The sequence below is a fragment of the Macaca mulatta genome, chromosome 8, assembly GCF_049350105.2.
Source record: "Macaca mulatta isolate MMU2019108-1 chromosome 8, T2T-MMU8v2.0, whole genome shotgun sequence".
In the NCBI taxonomy this organism is placed as follows: Eukaryota; Metazoa; Chordata; class Mammalia; order Primates; family Cercopithecidae; genus Macaca; species Macaca mulatta.
The window spans coordinates 150,402,039-150,422,966 of NC_133413.1; the positions used below are offsets into that span (position 1 = coordinate 150,402,039).

Consider the following 20,928-nt stretch of genomic DNA (forward strand, 5'->3'; position numbering starts at 1 on the left):
CTACTGACCAATACAGGTCTTTACCGTCACAGACAGGAAGTGCTCCCGATCACGGACAAAGTCCCAAAGGCATTGCCGGGCAGACAGCAACGGAGTGAGTAGTGCAGGGCAGGTAAGCAGAGCTCACTGAGGTCCAGAGGGCAGGAGGCACGCAGGGCTGCTTTCCTGACAAGACTCCTCCTCCTCCTCCATCCCTCCAGCCCAGGGACACCGGAGTGGGCAGGCCCTACTCTTCACCTCTCAGGACACAGCATCCCCCAAACTACCCAGCAATCAGAACTCCAGTGGTCACAGCCACGCTTCACTGTCCCCTAAGGAAGAAATGCTCAGAAAAGCCACTACTTTGGGCTTCAGGGCAAGTGTATCCCCTTCCAGCTTTTCCCCGTCCCTCTTCCTCATCTCCAAAAGGGAGGCCACTTCATCAACATCTGCCTCCCGTCCACCACGGTACCTCCGTAGGGGAGGAAGGAGAGGCACAGAAGATGGCAGGGTGGGAAGGATACATGGGGTTCTTGGCTGAAGTCACTGCACTTAACAAACACTTACTGGGCTCTCACTGTCAGCTGGACTTTGTTCTGGGCACTTGAAAAACTCAGAGGAAGGCAGTCCCCGCCCTGAGGGAGCCAATTCCTTAGGAGAAGACAAGCAAGATCAAGCTGTGAAAGACCTCAGCTCAGTGGAGTCCCAATCTAGTTGTGGGCAATGCAGGCCTCTTAAAAGAAGGGCTGCTGGGTGGAGAGCTCTGGAGGTCCTTCAGGAAGAGAGAACGTCGGGCAGGGACAGGAAGGGGTCAGAGGGCAGGGACTACGGGACCACAGCAAGTAGCTGGGCTTCTGGTGTGTTGCTTGCCAGTGCTATGACCTGAATTCAGATGCTGATCCCTGTAAGCATCTCAGGAAAATTGCTACCCGATTTTTTAGATGAGGGGACTGGAGCCCAGAAGAGAGACATCACTTGCCCAAGGTCAGCCTTCATGTTAGAAGAGATCTGAAGCCTAGACCTCCTGCCTCTGACCCACTCTCCCCTGTAATAAAAGGAGGCAGTGTGTGCCCATCAAGAAGGTGACCATCAGAGCCCTGCAGACAGGGCTCGGCCCCAGAGCAGGTGACTCCAGAAAATCACCTCCCTTCTTTGCCTCCTAGGCCCTGTGTCTTATAAAATGGAGTTACCGACACCTACCACACTGGACTGTTTTGGAGGTTAAATACTATAATGTACATAAAATTATTCACAGAGAAACTATGTTTTTATTGTTACTCTAATTATAAATATTATTTTAATAACTCTTGACTGGTTGGGGCCAACTTAGCAGCAGCTCTGTGTGGTCATCACGGAGTAAAGACAGAGAAGATCAGCCCACAGGCAGCAGTCAGCGCGAATGGTCAGATCTCAACTCTGTCAATATGGACAAAGTCCCCACATCCCTCTCCTCCTCCAGCCTGCTTACTGCCACCATGTTGGATGCAAAGGCACTTATTCCTCCTCCATTAGGAGGGTTGCAGCCCCATTGAACTGCCTTCGCTGCCGCCATATAAGTAGTTAGCCAGTGTCATCACTGCCACCACCATTATCAGCTCCAACATTTGTTAAGCATGTCCATTATATGCACATCAGTGAAGTGAGCACGGCACAGCATCATCCCCCTTCTTTCCTACAACCATTTTCCCTTAGGAGAAAAGAAGAGGCTGCCAAGTGTTCGGACGCCCCTCTCTGCTGTAGAGCCAATGTCTGTGATATTTCTAGGGCTGCACACATGTTCACCTTGAGCTGCAACAGCCACAAGGAAAACGTCCTTCTGAAGCGGGACACGGAGCATTCTGACTCACTTCTGCTTAGCTGCCTTTTGCTGTTACTGATTTGAAGCAACTAAACATTGGAGTGAAATCTCTTATGATAGCCCACTTCTAATGCAACAATAATGAGAAGAGCAATGCTATTAATAACAGCTAACAGAAAGCTCTTGCTTTCCTGCAGGCTTTGCACATGATTCTTGTAAGCCTCAGGCCAGTCCTGAGAGGAGGTGCTATCATGACCCCCATTTTACAGATGAGGAGATGGAGAGGCGCAAGCTGTCCAACCACTTTTAAGCACTGTATACATACATAGCATCACTGTGATGAGTCTACATAAGGAAGACAGTTTCTGATTTGCACATGTGGAACACAACATGGCCTATAAATGTCCACTTGATGACATCACTGCCAAAATGGCACCCCGGAGAGCCTCGAGAAGAGCTGCCCTCCCCCGGCTGCTGTACGTGTGGCCCTTGCTCATCAGCGGGCCTTCGATGACACTCTCCAGTGACCACTGTACGAGCCGCATCCTTGCTTTACAAAGTAAAAAGTCCACAGACGCTGTTCTTTCTGAAAAAGCCAGGATCTAGCCAGGATCAAACATCAAAGAAAGTGAGGTCAAAGAAAGAGTGCAGAGGAGAGCTCCAGGCCTCCTGGGCCAAGGTGTGCATCCATCTGCATTCCACGCTGTGTCCCTCGGGCCGTGGGGACCATCGCCTCTGGGTGCCCATCTGAAACTCAGAGATGACAACACCCAGTTCCTAGGCCACTCATTGTGTGGTCTGAATATGATCACGAAGATCAGCCATGGCACCCCAAGGCTGGCCTTGGCATCAGTGCCTAGTGTCACACAGCCCCACCAAGACCACATCCAAGCTGCTATGAGTTCATCCATGAAAACAACATGCGCTAGTTAAAATTTGTAGTTGCCATAGATGTAATTATATCTGACATAAACATAAAATGTAAATAACATTTATATAATATATAGAAAATATAACCACAAAATCAGCAGGGTACAATAGTTCACATCTGTAATCCCAGCATTTTGGGAAGCTGAGGCAGGAGGATGGCTTAAGCACAGGAGTTTAAGACCAGCCTGGGCAACATAGCATGACTCTGTCTCTGCAAAAAATTTAAACATTAGCTGGGCATGGTAGCACACGCCTGTAGTCCCAGCCACTCGGGAGGCTGAGGCAGGAGGATCGCTTGAACTCAGGAGGTAAAGGCTACAGTGAGCCTCGATTGTGCCACTGCACTCCAGCCTGAGTGACAGAGCCAGATCCTATCTCAAAAGAAAAAAAAAAAAGGAAGAAAATGTAACCACAAAATATAAATGTTATATGATACATACTTCTTTGTATATTGAACAAATATCTTCCCATTAGACTGAAAGCTTCATGAGGACAGGAATCAAGGCTCACTTGTTCCACACAAGATACTCAATAAATAATGGTTGAGTAAATGAATAAATTGGTGAATGAACATAATCGTTGCTCTTAGGGAACATGCAGCTTAGTGGAAAAGAATAAAAAATAAACAGATAATCTAATGACTTTCCAACTTTCTTTTCTGGCATCTCACAGAGTTAGGTACCAAGGCAGGTGTGACCAGATGCCTACTCTCAAAGAGCTGACCCCAGAGATCCCAGCCTGAGCCCCAGGGCCAAGGCAGCCCAGAGAAGGTGCCTTCTAATATCTTTTGCTTGCACGCATTTGAGCAGGGCAGGTGCTGGTCAGGGGGACTCCATGGCCAAGAGGCAGGTCGATGTGACGTGACAGACAAGGCAAGGACACAGAACAGGGAGAGGACCCTTCCCACTGCGGACATAAGGAGATGCTTCCTGAACATGGCAGCAGCTGGGCCAGGCCCCAGGGATGGGACCGGAAATGCTGAGATGGGGAGAAGGCAATGCAAGCAGAAGAATGATCGCCTAGAAAACAGAGAGGCAGGAAAGCTGAAGAACCAAAGGGCCGGAACAAGAGAAACCTGGGAGAGGAGACGGAAAAGGCTGTGGTGGCCCCAGATAGAAAAGTCCAGCATGGACAATCGTGGTGTTTCTTATGGAAAAAACATGACTTTCCTCAGAAAATCAAGAACTTCACCCTGCATTTGTCATGGAGATAAAATAATTAAGATACAAAGTGTGAAAAACCAGTAACACTAGTAGAAACACTGCAAGGCAAACTGTCTTCAAAGCATGCGGTTCATCTCTATTTAACTGGAAATTACTCTGAAAGAAAGAAAAACTGTCCCGGAATCAGCTTCCAGACAAGAAAGAACCTGTTCCAAACCATCTCTTTGTGCTTTTCTCTGCGTTCAAATGTCCCCACACTGTCACTTGCAAGAATACAAACTTGTATAGAATTTTGGAAGAACTTTTTAGAGAACATTTCATTTTAACAAAAAGCAAGAAGAAAACTGCGAATGTGCTAGTGGTTTTATAGCAGTGCCATGGGGAGACACTGCCATCATGCTCAGAGAAGGACAGGTACGCCGGAGTGGCTGGACTCGAGTTCAAGCCCAGGCTTTTCAGCACTCTTAGACCCCACCAAAATCTTGGCCTCAGGCAGGGATGGTGGAGTGGCAACTGCACTGGATGGAGGCTTAGTGAGGTACAGGGTTGAACACAGGGGAGGGCTTCCAGAAATGGGACAGAAGGCCAAAGGTTGGATGGCCAGGGATAAATGGATGGAAAAGAGCTTCCTAGGTGGGGAAAGGAAATTATTCCAGGAACTGAAGGCAGTACGGGCAAAAACCTGAATTGCAAGGACAAAGAATGGTCTGGTGGAGGAATTGCACCCACTTTAAGAGGCAGCAGCTCAGGGTTGAGAATGTGTCATCTTCTGAGGAGCCCATGCAGGAACTGAGAGGATGTCACATGCAGGTACACAGGAGCCACAGCCCCAAACTCAGAGGTCTGTGCTCTAACACTAGGTCAGCCACCTCCCCTCCCTGCTCCTAGTCACCACCGGTCAGCAGGGGGCCTGCCCAGCAATGGCTCAAGGCTTTTCAGCTCTGACATTCCTAAAGCAGGATGGATCCTATCATCTCTCCAGCAACTGTACAGCTTTCCAGCCTTGGATGGTGATATGGTTTGGCTGTGTCCCCACCCAAATCTCATCTTGAATTGCGGCTCCCATAATTCCCATGGAAATGATGTCATAGGAGGGACCCAGCGGGAGGTAACTGAATCACGGGGGCGGGTATTTTCCATGCTGTTTTCATGATGGTGAATAAGTCTCATGAGATCTGATGGTTTTATAAAGAACTGTTCCCCTGCACACATTCTCTTGCCTGCTGCCATGTAAGATGTGACTTTGCTCCTCATTTCATTCACCTTCCGCCATGATAATGAAGTCTCCCCAGCAATGTGGAACTGCGAGTCCATTAAACCTCTTTCCGTCATAAATTACCCAGTCTCAGGGATGCCTTCATTCACAGAGTGAGAACAGACTGATAAAGATGGCCAGAAGCAACAAAGAATCTGAGACGAGTTCAGACCTTGAGTGGGTCACACTTAGTTCATTCTTGTTTCTGCTCCTTTACCAGGTGTCTGAATTTGGCAAGTTTCTTAACTTGATGAGGCCCCAGAGAAGTAAGATAACACCCCCTGCAAAGTGCCCCCAGGACCAGAGAGGTCACAAGCAGAGACTCCAGCAGAAAAGAGGCACCTGAGGAAGGGCAGTGAAGTTTGTTGATATTTATTACAAGTGCTCTCCCTACACTCAAGGACCTGGACTGTTGTTCTCCCCACTTTATAACAACAGTGGCACACTGGCAACAGAAACATCTAATTGTGCATAATAATAAAAAGGCAGGCCAGGCACGGTGACTCATGCCTGCAATCCCGGCACTTTGGGAGGCCAAGGCAGGTGGATTGCTTGAGGTCAGGAGTTTGAGACCAGCCTGCCCAACATGGTGAAACTCCATCTCTACTAAAAATACAAAAATTGGCCAAGCATGGTGGTGGGTGCCTGTAATCCCAGCCACTCGGGAGGCTGAGGCAGGAGAATTGCTTGAACCTGGGAGGTGGAGGTTGCAGTGAGACAAGACTGCACTCCAGCCTGGGCGAGAGAGCAAGATTCTGTCTCAAACTAATAATAATAATAATAATAATAATAACAGTAATAATAATAATAATAATAAAGAAGGAGAAGGAAGAGGAGAAGTAGGAGGAAGAGGAGGAGGAGGAGGAGGGAGGAGAAAAGAGAAAGAGGGAGAAGGAGGAGGAGAAGGAGGAGGAGAAGGAGGAGGAGAAGACGGAAGAGAAGAAGGTGAAGGCATCACTTTCCTCAGTCAGATGTTATTTCAGCTCAAAGTTTGCTTTAAGAAATGACACTTTGGAATTAACGCTGTTTCATCAAAAGGCCAAGATTCCCAAGAAGAGATATTGAATGATCCAGGGGAATCAAGTACATACAAGGTCAGAGAAGGCACATATATAGTCAATGATGAACATTCCGTACCATGCATGGGTCCTTAATAGTTCTACCTGGAACTTAATGCTCAGCACTGTGGAAATTGAGAACCACACGAGTGAACTTTCCTTCCGCTTGCAATGCACAACAGCTAACAGTACAAAACACCATACCACACTCATTCTTGTCTTAGTCCATTTGGTGTTGCTGTAACAGAATACCCGAGGGTGGGTAATGTGTAAAGAAAAGAGGTTTATTGGCCGGGCGCGGTGACTCACACCTGTAATCCCAGCGCTATGGGAGGCTGAGGTGGGTGGATCACGAGGTCAGGAGATCAAGACCATCCTGGCTAACACAGTGAAACACCGTCTCTACTAAAAATACGAAAAAAAATTAGCCGGACATGGTGGCGGGTGCCTGTAGTCCCAGCTACTCAGGAGGCTGAGGCAGGAGAATGGTGTGAATGCAGGGGGCGGAGCTTGCAGTGAGCCGAGATTGTGCCACTGCACTCCAGCCTGGGTGACTAAGTGAGACTCCATCTTAAAAAAAAAGAAACAAAAGAAAAGAGGTTTGTTTTGCTGTGATTCCGGCAGGTGGAAAGTCCACAAGCATGGCACTGGCATCTGTTCAGCTTCTGGTGAGGGCCTTGGGCTGCATCAAGATGTAGCAGACAAGAAGAAATGCCCGAGGGCACGTGTAAAGAGATGGGCATTAGGAGTGGTCTTGCTTTATAACAACCCGCTCTCATGGTGACTGATCCAGCCCCATGACGGCGAGAACTCTCTCAGGAGACAGCAGCAATCTATTCCAGAGGGTTCAGCCCCCATGACCCAATCACCTCCCACTAGGCCCCACCTCCCAACACTGCCATGCTGGCAATTAAACTTCAAGTAAGAGTTTTGGTGGAAATAAACCACATCCAAACCGTAGCACCTGTCACACTCACATACCCTAAAAACATGAGTTCTAGTGCTATGGCCAGAGCCTTGATCATGCGTGTAATGACCCTGCAAATGAACTCAAGTGCCAAAGAAATAGGTACAGAACCAGAAAGCTTCTGTTGAATGCTTCAGAGTACAGAGTGCTTCACGTCCACTCTCTCCCTAGGTCCTCACGGAAGGACTGTGGGGAAGGCGTTGCTATAGCCCATGGTGTCCACGGTACAAAGCCTAGACTTCTCCTGTGCCACCAGCCAGGAAAGCCCCTTCCTCCAGGGAGGAACCCACCCTGGCTCTGGAGGTGTAACCAAAGTTTTATCAGAGAGGCAAGGCCAAGATTAACCAGCCTATGCCATCTATCCCCAGTGTCTCTGCAGCTGAGAACCCTCCTTCTTCAGCAGCACACTCCACCTGGGCCTCTGCTCCTCACAGTCCACTCCCACATCTCAGGCTGCTCAGCACCCATCAGCCTGGAATTCCAGCGCTGGCGCCTCTCCACAGAAGATGGCTCCAATGTCTTCTCTTTATTCTCAGCATTTTGCTCCATACAGTCAAGGTGAAGAATAAAATCAACGCAATTTTTTTTTTTTTTTTTGAGACAGAGTCTCACTCTGTTGCCCAGGCTGGAGTGCAGTGGCACAGTCTTAGCTCACTACAACCTCTGCCTCCCAGGTTCAAGCAATTCTCGTACTTCCCAAGTAGCTGGAATTACAGGTACCCGCCACCACACCTGGCTAATTTTTGTATTTTTAGTAGAAACGGGGTTTCACCATGTTGACCAGGGTGGTCTCAAACTCCAGACCTCAGGGGATCTGTCCTCCTTGGCCTCCCGAAGTGCTGGGATTACAGGCATGAGCCACTGCACCCAGCCAATCAGTGCATTTAGAAATGCACATTTGATTCCTCTGTAAGACATTTTGCATAAAAACACTTACAAATGAGGGGAAACTATGTCAAGTCACATGTTCTTTTGGGGCGGGGACTGGAAAAAGATAGTCACTCAAGTGTTTCAATCCGCTATTCTCTCAAGACAAGGCTGCCTTCCCCCCACCAGTCCATGTGCCTCTCAGTCCATATCTCTGTCCTCAGCATTGCGTCCAAGGCCTAGCCTACGGGAGGAACTCAGTTAAAATGACTTAACTAGCACGCACTGCAGTTTGTAGATATCAGTACCATCTCTGCCTCTCCCAGGGGACCACGCACACCCGTGCTCACCTCCAACTCCTCAGGCCCAGCCTTCTCTAGCACACGGCTTGTCTTCAAAGCAAGCCTGGGAACCAAATCAAATTGAAACGTGCATAACAAGGAAAGGATGTTGTCAGTGAAAGCAGCAGCTTTAAAATGTTTTGACCCATTTCTTCCTTATCTGAAATGTGAGTTTCTCTCCAGCCCATACGAAAGCCACATGTTTCTGTTATCAGACCCAACAGCCACATGTTTCTGTTATCAGACCCAACAGCCACATAAAAGCCACATGTTTTTCTGACCTGGGCCCAGCAGTGATTTTTTTTTTCCTAAGAATTTAAGGGAAGGAAGAACCTGAAACACAACATTAGACAGCAATGTGTTTTCTAAGGATGAAAAATGTGCTGAATAAAGTGGGGAATCATTTTTTTTCCTTGACACAAATATAACTCCATCCCAGCTTGCCCCAGTGAGAAGTAATGCCCAGAAGCATTAGCAGAAAGGGCATCTGCATTTCCCAAATAATAAAGGCAGGTGAGAGGCGAAAGTGCCACCATGTCTTGATATGTTAATGCATTTTAACAACCTAATTAACATTAGGTGGTGACAGATACACAAAAGCAAAAGGGTTAAGGAGTAAAGGAATAAAGGAATATAAATGACTGAACTTGAAAATACTGCTTTGAATAGCCTAGCCTTTGACAAACTGTTATTAACTTCATATTTTTCCAGCCTGACGTTCACATTTTTTCTGCTAGAAATACAGCTTTTGCAAAACATTGTTAAACACATTCTTTTCTCCTTTTGTTAAACAAAATACATCTAAATGGTCTGATTTAGTTCAAGATTGTGTGGTTGGAGGTCACAATTCTATGAATTTCAGACAAGGAGCATCCTCAAACTCAGCTGGTCACACTGATTTGGGACTGCTTTTCTGGGAAGCAATTTAACAGCAGGTAACAAAGGACTTAAAAACGTTCTCATCAGCCAGGCACAGTGACTCACGCCTGTAATCCCAGCACTTTGGGTGGCCGAGGTGGGCGGATCACAAGGTCAAGAGATCGAAACCATCTTGGCCAACATGGTAAAACCCCATCTCCACTAAAAATAAAAAAAATTAGCTAGGCATGGTGGCATGTGCCTGTAGTCCCAGCTACTCAAGAGGCTGAGGCAGGAGGATTGCTTGAACCCAGAAGGCAGAGGTTGCAGTGAGCTGAGATCACGCCACTGCACTCCAGCCTGGCAACAGAGTGAGACTCCATCTCAAAAAAAAAAAAAAAAAGTGTTCACATCTTTGGACTCAAAGTAATTCTACTTCAGGGAATCTATCCTAATAATACGACCAGGAAAATCTTTCCACAGAGATAAACAGTGTTAATCACAGCAGTGTTTAATAAAATTACCAATAAATGGGGCAGTATCTCAATGTCTAACATTTGGAAAAATATTTAGAATATTCTGATAACATCATAGACAGTCTTTAAAATTACACTGACAAACATTGATTGGAATGGGAAAATGCTTCTGTATTAGTGCTGAGTGGAGAAGGCAAAGCACAGAAACACACACGCAACTCGGCACCCAGGGAAGAGTGAGAACCACAGAGAGAAAAGAGAGGACAGAAATCTCAGCTCCACCGTTCACAAGCTGCGAGGTCTTGGCCAAACCACCTAATCTTGCTGCCCTTCCATTTCTGTTTGTGTAAACTGGAGAAAAGAATATCCACACAACGGTTTGGTGGTTTTTTTCTTTCTTTCTTTCTTTCTTTTTTTTTTTTTTTTTTGAGATGGAGTCTTGCTCTGTCATCCAGGCTGGAGAGCAGTGGTGCGATCTTGGCTCACTGCAACCTCTGCTTCCTGGGTTCAAGTGATTCTCCTCCCTCAGCCTCCCAAGTAGCTGGGATTACAGGCGCGTGCCACCATGTCCAGCTAATTTTTGTATTTTTAGTAGAGATGGGGTTTCACCACGTTGAGCAGGCTGCTTTTGAACTCCTGACCTCGTGATCTGCCCGTCTCAGTCTCCCAAAGTGCTGGGATTACAGGCGTGAGCACCACACCTGGCCCGGGCTTGGGTTGTTTGTTTGTTTAAGAGTCAGGGTCTTGCTGTGTTGCTCAGATTAGAGTGCAGTGGCTGTTCACAGGCACCATCATCCAAGTGACCGTTTTAATAAAAAGCTTAGAATAGTATGCATCATGGAGTAGGCACTCAGAAAATGGTAGCTATTATTATTATAATTGTACATAGAAAAAGGAATAAAAACATACCATGATTGAGGCTGGGCAGTAGAACCATGGTTAATTTTTTTCCTCCAACATTCTTACAATTTTAGCATCTTCTATAGTAAACATGTTATACTGCTATAATGAAAATCAATCTCTATAAATCTAAAACTGTCCACTTAAAAATCCTAAATAGATAGGGTAATAAAAATATTATTAGTCTCCTCACTTTCACTTCCTTTCTGCCTCAGATGGGAACCCAGCTGTTTTAATCCATATATAACGGCCAATCCGTGGCAAACAGGCTGAGTGTGTCCCTTTTCTGGTTAAAAGCCTTCAATAGTAGCCTATAGCCTACAGGATGATATCCAGGCTCATCGCATGACACTCTAGGGTCTTCATGATCTGACCCCAGCCTACCTTTCTAAAAGGCCAGCATGGAAATCAGAATGTATCACTTCCCCAGTGCTAATGTTGCCTTCTGAGTTCTGCCCCAGAGCCACCAAGGACAGGGCTGCCCTCTGACTGACACGCAGGCCCAGGACTGTCCAAGGCTCCCTGTGATAAGCAGCATCCTGAAAGATCTGGCGTGGTCCTCGGCCTCTCAGCCAGGTGATGCATCTGTCAGAAAGCCCTGGCTCTGGGGCCTGAAACTTCAAAGGGTAAGATAAGGTTTTTCCTCCCTTGGAGACGTTTACTAAGCATGAGTAACTGCCAGCCACAGGGCTAAGCTCTTGTCTGGTATCTTCTATCCTTGGAGAAAGTGTATCAATAGGCTCATGTTACAGACAGGAAACTGGTATCTAGTGAGGTATGGTAACTTGCCCAAGAGGATAGGCCTGGGATGAGAGTTAGGCTGGACTCTGAGGCCTGTGCTCGCAGCGCTTGACTCTGAAAGCTTTCTATCTGTGTGATCTATAGCCAAACCAGGTACAGATTCATGGATAGTGGAGATGGGGGTGCGGGGAGAGCACACTCTGCAGAGCTCCATGTTTCTCTGCAAACACCTTTTGCAAACCTTATGCCCCATGACTCTTTGAAAAAGAGAGCTCCCCAACGCTCCACAGTCTCTGCTGATGCAGTTACACGCATGATGGGGACTATGTGATGAAGGCTCCACGAGCCCACACGCCCACTTCCAGCAGGACTACACCACTGGTGCTTATTTTACACTTTGGGTTCCCTCTGCTTAAGTATGTTTGCAGAAAGAATCTTACTGTCTTTAAAAAAAAAAGGCTTGGAAACCACTGGTCTAGACTGAAAAACAGAAATTTCAACCTCTTGTATCTTTACCATCCTGATAAAATCTCTCTCTTTAAATATAAACCATCCTTTCTTTTCCATGCAGAAGCTCTTTCTGTTGTCAAATGAGAACCACCAAAAACTCTCCCGAATGGAAACGCCAGGGAAGCCCCGTCAGGCAGCCTGGCCTAAGCTCTGGGGACTGGGTTCGCTGAAGCTGACGTGCTGGAGGGAGCCCAGGACTTTCGATCCCACCAGGTGACCGATTCTGCTGTTCCAGAGTGAGCATCCCTCTTCTGCCCTGCCTACTCACTCAGAGAAGAAAGGGGCAAGTCGTGGACTGCAGGAGCCTGCTGAGGTCCACGCCACCCTGCCCCTACAAAAGCAGATGACAGCCTCTGCTGCGGAGAACCGTGTCCCGATCTGGCGCCTTCCACATGGGGAGCTACAGCCTATCCCTGTCAACGCATCCCCTCTCATTTCTCTGATTCATTGTTAAAAATAAACATTTCTTCTTCAAAGTGCTGGCAGAACTCTCCCCTAAGCCTATTGCTTCCCCCACCCACCCCACAACCCCTTAGGAATCGCTGCAGTTTTTTCTAAGGGTAGGCTGGCAGAAGGAAGGAAAAATGAAGCCGTTCAGACTTGCACACACAACTCTAAGAAGACTTCTCCATTTTCTAACTATGACTTTCCCCACCTGAAGCAGAAGGCAACCTAGCAGGTTGCCAGATCCTTCCCATCCTCCTGGAGACTAAACCAGAAACACAGCCTAACCAGGGCTTGGATCGTGTGCTTGAGAGCGGGTATGGTATGGGTGAAAGACACAGGTTTTGAAATGTGCTATCACAAAGAAAGTACAAGAGGATCCCAGAGTATGGAGGATGAAGAAGGAGGGGAGAGAGGAGATGGTGGGAGAGAAAGGAGGACAGGGGAAGACGCTGAGAAGAGCAGGGAGAGGCAAGAAGAGACAGAAGAAGGGGGGTAGAAATGGAAGGGGAGCAGGTGAGGCAGTCAGCTGAAACAACACGTCTCTCCAGCAACCATTTCACACTGCAGCCCCACACAGCCCCTTTCCTCCGGGACGAGGGCAGCAGCCTCCCCCCACGGCTCTCAGGGGCCACAGCTCCACCTATGCCCTGGTGCCCAGTTCCTGCTGCCTCTGGGGGACTGGTCTTGGGCACCCCATCCTGACCTGCTCCACCCGTCTCTTCCACTGTTCGATCCTTGTCAGTGCACACAATCACACACTGCCAACACCACCTTCAAAACATCCCCCTCTCGGCCGGGTGCGGTGGTTCATGCCTGTAATCCCAGCACTTTGGGAGGCCGAGGCTCGGGATCCTGGGTGGATCGCAAGGTCAGGAGTTCAAGACCAGCCTGACCAAGATGGTGAAACCCCATCTCTACTTTTCTAAAAATACAAAAATTAGCCAGGCACGGTAGCAAGCGCCTGTAATCTCAACCACTCGGGAGGCTGAGGAAGAAGAATTGCTTGAAACCAGGTGGCAGAGGTTGCAGTGAGCCGAGATCACGCCACTGTACTCCAGCCTGGGCAACAGAGTGAGACTCTGTCTCACAAAAAGAAAAAAAAAATCCCTCTCTTCATCCCACACCTCCCTCCAACCACCATCCTGTTTCCCCATTCTCTACAGCAGAGCTCCCGCAAGCACTGCCTGCTCGGGCTGGCTCCTCTTCTCACCACCATCAGCCTGCCATCCTCCTACTCCTCTGAAATGACTCTTTCCAATCTCAAAGCCAGTGGTCAACGTCCTGGCCTTGTCTTCCTGATGTTCTCAGCAGCTGTCATTTGCTCCTAAGCCACGCCCCATGTTTCCGGCTTTTGAGCTGCCTGCTTTACTCCCCACTCCCTGGCTCTTCCTCCTGTGTCTCCCGTGCCCTCCCCGCCGGCCCCATCACCCTGCAGATGTCGGGGTGCCTCGAAAGCACAGCACTCTATCTCTACAACCCCCTCAGGAATGTCATCCAGGCCCAGGATTTTAAACGCTGCCTCCAAGCTGCTGACTCTCACACTTCTCCCTCTAGCCCAGACCTCTCCCGGGAGCACAGATGGAGCGCCAACAGGCTCCCGCGCAGCCCCGCTGGAGTGCTGAACGGTGCTCACACATGACTCGCCTGAAGAATATGGTTGCGCTTTCCCCACGCTCAAATCCCCACTGAGCTGCCTCCATCTCAGTAAATAAAACAACCACCATCCAGTTGCTCAGGCCAAAACCTTACAAGGCACCCTTGCTTATTCTTAAGTGCATCTCAGGTCTGAGCACTGTCGCCAACCTCCTCTGCTGCCGCCCTAATCCAAGTCACTGTCATCGCTTGTCTGGACAATGCCACCGGCTCCCCACCTCGTCTCCCCTGCCTGTACTTGTCCACGTTTCCCTCTCCACCCTGCAATCCATTCCAACCAGCAGCCACAGTGACCATCCTCACACATGACGAGCAACCGCACTATTCCCTGGCTCTCTCCCGCGGGTTGTCGCCGCCAGCCCCAGAAAAACCCACCATCACTGACAAGGGCCTGAAGAGCAGGCTTCAGCTCCCAGCTCCTCCACCACCATGTGGTACCATCTCTGGACCTCTGCAGCAGCTGTGATTTCAGCTTGCAAGATATGGCTTACCAGAGCCCCTCGCTCTTTAGACGGCTATCTCTTTCTCATGGTTCAGACCTCAGGATAAATGCTACCTCCTCAAGAGATGCTCCTTGGTCACTTTGGCTATACCAGCCTCCCTAGTCCTGCTGGACCACATACTCATATTTCTTCCTGGAGCTGTCCCTTCCAGAAGCTATTTTATTTATTTGTTCACACTCACACTTTACCCTCTCCCCATTAGAATACAAGCTCCGTGACGGCAGGACTCTTAATTGTCTTGTTCACAATTGTATTTTCAGTGTCCTGTAACCCATTTGACACATAGTAGGTGCTCAGTATTTGTTAACTGATAGTTATGCAAGAAAGGTGAAAATCTATCGCCTAAGAGGTAGCCATCCTCGAAACCACCTCAGTGATAAGATCCTACCAACCTAGAAATAAATAAGAACAAACTTGGGAATGGAAAAGTTGTAGCATAGAAGCGGCAAGCCTCATCTCCACTTAAACACACAACGAGGACTGGGGCCTTTTGAAATTATGACTTGAGAGCAGAATATAAGTGCTATAACCCTTAACAAAGAAGAAATGGCCAGTACTTGAAGGTGGGGTGGGAAATGGTAGAAAGTCTAAGTGCATAAATTCCCTTATTTTTCCTAACAAGAAATTCATCACTAATTTGAAAATGTGACATACACCGTTTACCAATGTAACTATGCTACTTCCTCAGGTTTTCCCCAATCTTTTTTCTTCACCTTAAAGAGACCTTGTAGGAAATCGTATCTCTCATCATGAATAAACGTATCAGAAGTTCAGCAATTCCATAAATTTCACTTCCATTTATGTTTTTCTCTGATACGCTCAAGTAAAATTAAATTAATAGCTTTATTTAAAAGAGCAAGTAGAGTGTGATCCACTTTTAGGGGAAATAACTTCTCCTTACTACCAGTCCTTCTCAGCACACATAAATACAGAGGACGGGTCTGTTTGAAGGTTTCTCTAATGTTAATAACATCGATTTCTGGGTGGTAAGGTTTGGGAAGCCTTCTTCTGTAGACCCTTCTGTTGTGCTTGCATTGGTAAAACTGAAAATCATATTTAAGCAAACTGCACTTAAACAACAAACACAGAAATAAAAATAGCAGCTCCACCTCATAATTTAGCAAACCAAGCTCCCACTGTGGGTTGTACAAGTTTCTCCTCGAAGCCCCTCAATGCACTGATGGGGCCTTTTCTCTTCTCTCCCACTGGGCAGCCCACTTCAAAAGCCTCTTCCCCGCCATGTGTTCCCCAGAGTCAGCACCTCATCCTCTTCTATCTGCATGAATTTCTCTATCTTCCAGAAGTCAGAGATACACTCATATAAAGCCCTTGAGGCCAGGTGTTTTTCAGAACTGAGACTTGCTCGGGTTTTAGAAAGACCATAGGGTATATACACCATGGACCAGGCATACCCTGTAATCAGATGAATTAAGTCTGCAGTCAAATCAATAAATAGTCCTACTGCGTAAAATAAGGGAAGACTTTAAGTGGTCCCATACAAATTCATGCCAGGTTTCACCACTAATGGGCTTGGACACCATCTTCGTGAAAAGGAAAGCCTTTCTTTGGGGAGCTTTTTGGATTTTGTAATAGCAGGTGGAGGGCCACGGAGCTGCCTAAGCTGCCTTCCTGCCTGTCTCCCTGAGAGACACTGAGCTCCATAAAGATGAGAACCTCACCTTCTTTATCACAGATCCCCAGAGCCAAGCAGAGGGTCTGGCACACAGGAGAAGTCCCGCACTTGATAGATGAGTAGGCTGGTAGACCTTCTGAGTGTTTGCTTAAAACATAAGGGCAGGCGGCCAGGCATGGTGGCTCACGCATGTAATCCCAACACTTAGGGAGGCCGAGGTGGGCAGATCATGAGATCAGGAGATTGAGACCATCCTGGCCAACATGGTAAAATCCCATCTCTACTAAAAATACAAAAAAATTAGCTGGGTATGGTGGCACACGTCTGTAGTGCAAGCTACTCAGGAAGCTGAGGCAGGAAAATAGCTTGAACCTGGGAGGTGGAGGTTGCAGTGAGCCAAGGTCACGCCACTGTACTCCAGTCTGGCAACAGAGCAAGGCTCTGTCTCAAAAAAAAAAAAAAAAAAAAAAAAAAAGAAAGAAAGAAAACATAAGGGCAGGCAACGTTTATGCAAATTCAAATACAACTGTGACTATGTTGGTCTCCACTGGCTATTATAACATGTAGGTTGACCGGTTTTGAAATCAGTTGAATGTGTCTGTATGAATTCAGTTTCTGCCCATAATACGGAAATACTCACACCAATATATACACATGGAAACACATTGTTCACCTGGCACCAGACACTGCCTCCCATTCCGTGAGCAGCTCCTACAGAAGCCCTCTGACGGTGCGCCGCACCTCTCAGACCCAGGACTGAGAGAACTCAGCTCTCAGGATGCCCCAGGTTCACAGTGAACCCTAAGTGGAGGGCAAGTTTCATTTCGTCACCTGACATTAAACAGCTTATACTTTAAAAAAGTAACCTATTATCTTATCTCCACTGGCGGATTATCAGGCACCAGGTGACTCATTTCCAGGTCACCTGGGAGACCAGGGGGTTGGAGCTAATCCAATAATTCCAGATTTCCTGGCCATTCCAGCTGTGCAGAGGTCCAGGCCAGGCCCTTACCACACTTCATGGCTAACCCTGAAAATCATCATCCCTCACCAAGTGTACCCATCCCTGCTTTCAGAACAAAGTACATGAGTCCATCCCAGGATAAGGAGGGTAGAGAGCCGGGCATCTCATTAATGCCCGGCTCCATCTTGAGCTCACGGAGCAGCCTTGCCTTGCAGCCTGGCTTCCCACGCAGCTGCTCATGGACAGCGGTGGCCAACAGGCTGATGTGACACACAGTGGGATATACATGAAACCCCATTTCTAGGCCATATGAATGGGCTGGCTTCTGGGTGATAAGTCTTAGCTCCAGGAGCCAGACTGGTGTGGCCCTGCTCCCAGAGACTCGAGTGCTCCCAGTGCTACAAAAATTAAAAGTCCAAAAGGCTGAGGACTAGCCTCAAGGACTGACAGAAGACTGCAGAGAGAAAGACAACAAACCATAATTATATAAGAACAAGCGATAAAAAGCAAAACACTGGGTAAGGGATCACATCCCTTCTTAATGAAAGCAGAGGCACAGTGAGACGCAATAGCTCACCTGAGGCCCCACTACTTGGAGGTGGCAGTCAGGCCCCATGCACGCCGCTGCAGGCTCTCCCTCTCCTGCCCCCTCACCCTGAATCCCCTGGAATATCTGCCTTCCTGTCAAGGGTCCATCGTACCATAATGGCCTCAGCTGGCTTCATAACGCTAGGGCGTAATACTAGACCTGGCTCACACTAAACGCTGAATAAATGTCGTGCAAGAAAGACTGGCAGGAGGATGGATGGGTGAGGCTGAGTTAACTGGAGGGGTCTCCGTTTCATGCTCTGGGAAAGGGCAGCCAGGGCTTTCAGAGTCCCAAGAACTCCTCCCAAATTTCCAGGTGAGCTTGCTTAAAGGAAGCACCCTTTGAAAATGCCTCTACTTCTTAGGTACCACAATGCTACTACCACGGGTATTTCCTGTAGAAACCAGGAGGTTCTCTTTGGAAGATGATGGAAAACCTCATTATAACGTCGAGGATGGAGCTAATATTTGGAGAAATAATTAACTGCAGTGATCTAGATAACAGCAGAGATGAAAGACAGCAGGAAGTCAGCTGCGGCAGGGGCAAGAGGGGCCTCTGAAGTTGGCTTCAAAGGGTTCTGATCTGCTGTCCCGCCTGCTGCGATGAAGTTACAAAAATAACAGAGAATTAAAAACTGTCCTCAACCCAGGACTGCTCTACCCAGCAGTCTCCTCTCAACTGTCAGTGACTCCCTACTGCCTGGGGACAGAGGCCAACCCCAGCGTGGCTTTCAAGACCTTCCACAGTTGCGCCCATCCCACCTCTGCAGACCCATCTCCCGCCAGCCCCACAGCGACCCTTCGATTCAGCCGCAGAACCCTGACCACCCCTAGCCCAGACCTCTGCTGTCTCCTCAGTCTAGAATCTCCTCCCTCCTCCTGCCGGCCAGCTCCACTTAGCCACTTTCCAAGCATTCCAAAAAAAAAAAAAAAAAAAAAACTTTTTGTACCAAAATATTGATGGAAGCCACCATTAGTCATGTACTCTACTAATAAAAGACATTAATCTATTCCTCAACATTTTTTTTTTCACTTTTTTTTTTTTTTGAGACGGAGTTTTGCTGTCACCCAAGCTAGACTACAATGGTGCGATCTTGGCTCACTGCAACCTCCACCTCCTGGGTTCAAGCAATTCTCCTGCCTCAGCCTCCCAAATAGCTGGGATTACGGCCCCCGATGCCACACGAGGCTAATTTTTGTAGTTTTAGTAGAGACGGGGTTTCACCATGTTGGCCAGGCTGGTCTCGAACTCCTGACCTCAGGTGATTCGCCTGCCTAGGCCTCCCAAAGTGCTGGGATTACAGGCATGAGCCACCACGCCTAGCCACAGTGCATAGAGCATCTAAAATATATATCATTTTATTTTCCAAGTGAGAAAAGGAATCAGAGAGACTGAGTAACTTATCCAAGAGCACACAGCTAATGAGTCCAGGAATCAAACCACAGACTGACTGTCCCCCCAAGCACTTCTCTTTCCCCATATCCCACCCCAATAAGACCAAAAGTGACGACTGCCTACCTCTGGTGACAAAGGGATGATGAAGAGAAAACATCTCACAATGTGATCATCTCTGGGTTCCAGAAATGATGGTGACTTTTCAAGACATTTCTGTATTTTTCATATTTTTGTATTTGTTTTAAACATACAGCAGAAGGGTTAAGAGAATGGAACTCAGATTCAGAAAGACCTTGATTCCAGGCTCAGTCACGTAGGAATTATGAGAGCTTACACCCTCCAGGCTTTATTTTCCTAATCTGTTAAAGGGAGATAATCCATTCACTTCAAGATTATTATGAATCAAGTTAGGCAGCATATATAAAGTACTTAGCACATGGCCTAATGCAAAAAAAAAAAAATCAGAAGAAAAAAAAAAAAAGCTTTCCAGAATGTCCCCCTGCTCATCTTCCTCTTATCAGCCTACACAAAAACCATCCCCAAACACTCAAAACTCTTTGCCATCAGAGGACCTCCAAAATCTAAGATAAGGACCTTTCCCTGTGACTTTTGTTCTAGTAGCTACCAACACTTCTTGACAGAGATTCATGTTCTCTGCATTCCCTGGAGGTGCATCCTGTGCAGGAAGTTGCTATGGGGTCCCTGTGAGGCTGGAGTTCTACTGGTGTTCCTTGCCTAGTCTTGAGAATAGTGGATGATTCCCAGCAGTTGGTGACCTGAAGAACAAGCTCTTAAAGTCCAACAACTATTAAAAACAAGGCTTCAGGCCAGGTGCAGTGGCTCACACCTGTAATCCCAGCATTCTGGGAGGCCAAGGCAGGCAGATTACTTGAGGTCAGGAGTTCTCAAGATCAGCCTGGCCAACATGGTGAAACTGCATCTCTACCAAAAATATAAAAAATTAGCCAGGCATGGTGGCATATGCCTGTAATCCCAGTTACTCAGGAGGCCAAGGCAGTAGAATTGCTTGAACTCAAGAGGCGAAGGTTGCAGTGAGCTGAGATTGTGCCACTGCACTCCAGCCTGGGCGAGACAGCAAGACTTCATCTTAAAAAAAAAAAAAAAAAAAAAAAAGAAAGAGAAAAAAGAAAAAGGCTTCAGACAGTAAAACTAAAGTGTTTAAAGCTGGATAGAATTTAGAGGCCAAGCCTGACTCCTCATTGGGCAGAGATGGAAGCTGAGTCCTCCAGAGACAAAGGTGCCTGCCTGAGGTCACCTGGCAATGACTGGCAGGGCTAGACTTAGAATCTCAACCATGGCCATACACCTAATTTCTTTCACCCTTAGTCATCCTCATTACTGTTGCTTTCTTTCCAAAATTCCCCCTGGAGTCCATACTGCATCGATTATGAAGTCTGAGGAAGCTCCCTCCAGGACACACCAGCCAGTCCAGGAGGGTTCCATACTGACCCTCTCCCCAGGTGGCTTCCCTTCCCTTGAAGAGCTGAGGAGGTCATGAGAGCACACCTAGACCATCTCCACTCTGACTACCTGGCCCATTCTGCCCACTCATCACTCTGGACCAGCTTCACCCCGCGGATTGACTCTCTCAGCAACACTCACCACTCTGAACTTACAGTTGCCAAATTCTTTGGCTGGAGGAGACATGGGGGTCACTTCTGAATAGCAATGGGCACCACTCACTGAGGAGCAGCTGCCTGCAGGGAGGCGCACCCACAGCACACCTCATCCCAGGAGCATAAAAGGGTGGTCGACTTCCATTTTGCAGAAGAAACTCATGCTTGGGTTTCCAGCAACAGGTAGACAGCCTGTGGGTGTGGCAGCGTAGACAGGAGCAGGTCGGGCTGGCTCCGAGAACCACGCACAGTCACTCCATACCT

At 47.8% G+C, this 20,928-nt stretch overlaps 1 protein-coding gene and 4 long non-coding RNA genes across 13 annotated transcripts in view; 2 read left to right on the forward strand and 3 right to left on the reverse strand.

Moving 5' to 3' along the window:
- The window catches only part of TRAPPC9 (trafficking protein particle complex subunit 9), a 732,314-nt gene that overhangs the window by 341,335 nt on the left and 370,051 nt on the right, over positions 1 to 20,928 (reverse strand). The gene's annotated exons all lie outside the window — the stretch shown is intronic.
- On the reverse strand, positions 5,482 to 9,502 carry LOC144330876 (uncharacterized). The gene is made up of 2 exons (XR_013397466.1): positions 7,865 to 9,502; positions 5,482 to 5,818 (listed from the first exon to the last, which is right to left on the reverse strand). It is a non-coding gene; the product is annotated as an uncharacterized LOC144330876 (long non-coding RNA).
- LOC144330859 (uncharacterized) lies at positions 9,712 to 18,571 on the reverse strand. The gene is made up of 2 exons (XR_013397447.1): positions 13,339 to 18,571; positions 9,712 to 10,177 (listed from the first exon to the last, which is right to left on the reverse strand). It is a non-coding gene; the product is annotated as an uncharacterized LOC144330859 (long non-coding RNA).
- LOC144330864 (uncharacterized) lies at positions 10,086 to 12,036 on the forward strand. The gene is made up of 2 exons (XR_013397454.1): positions 10,086 to 10,380; positions 10,478 to 12,036. It is a non-coding gene; the product is annotated as an uncharacterized LOC144330864 (long non-coding RNA).
- Positions 14,462 to 20,165, forward strand: LOC144330860 (uncharacterized). The gene is made up of 2 exons (XR_013397448.1): positions 14,462 to 16,257; positions 18,962 to 20,165. It is a non-coding gene; the product is annotated as an uncharacterized LOC144330860 (long non-coding RNA).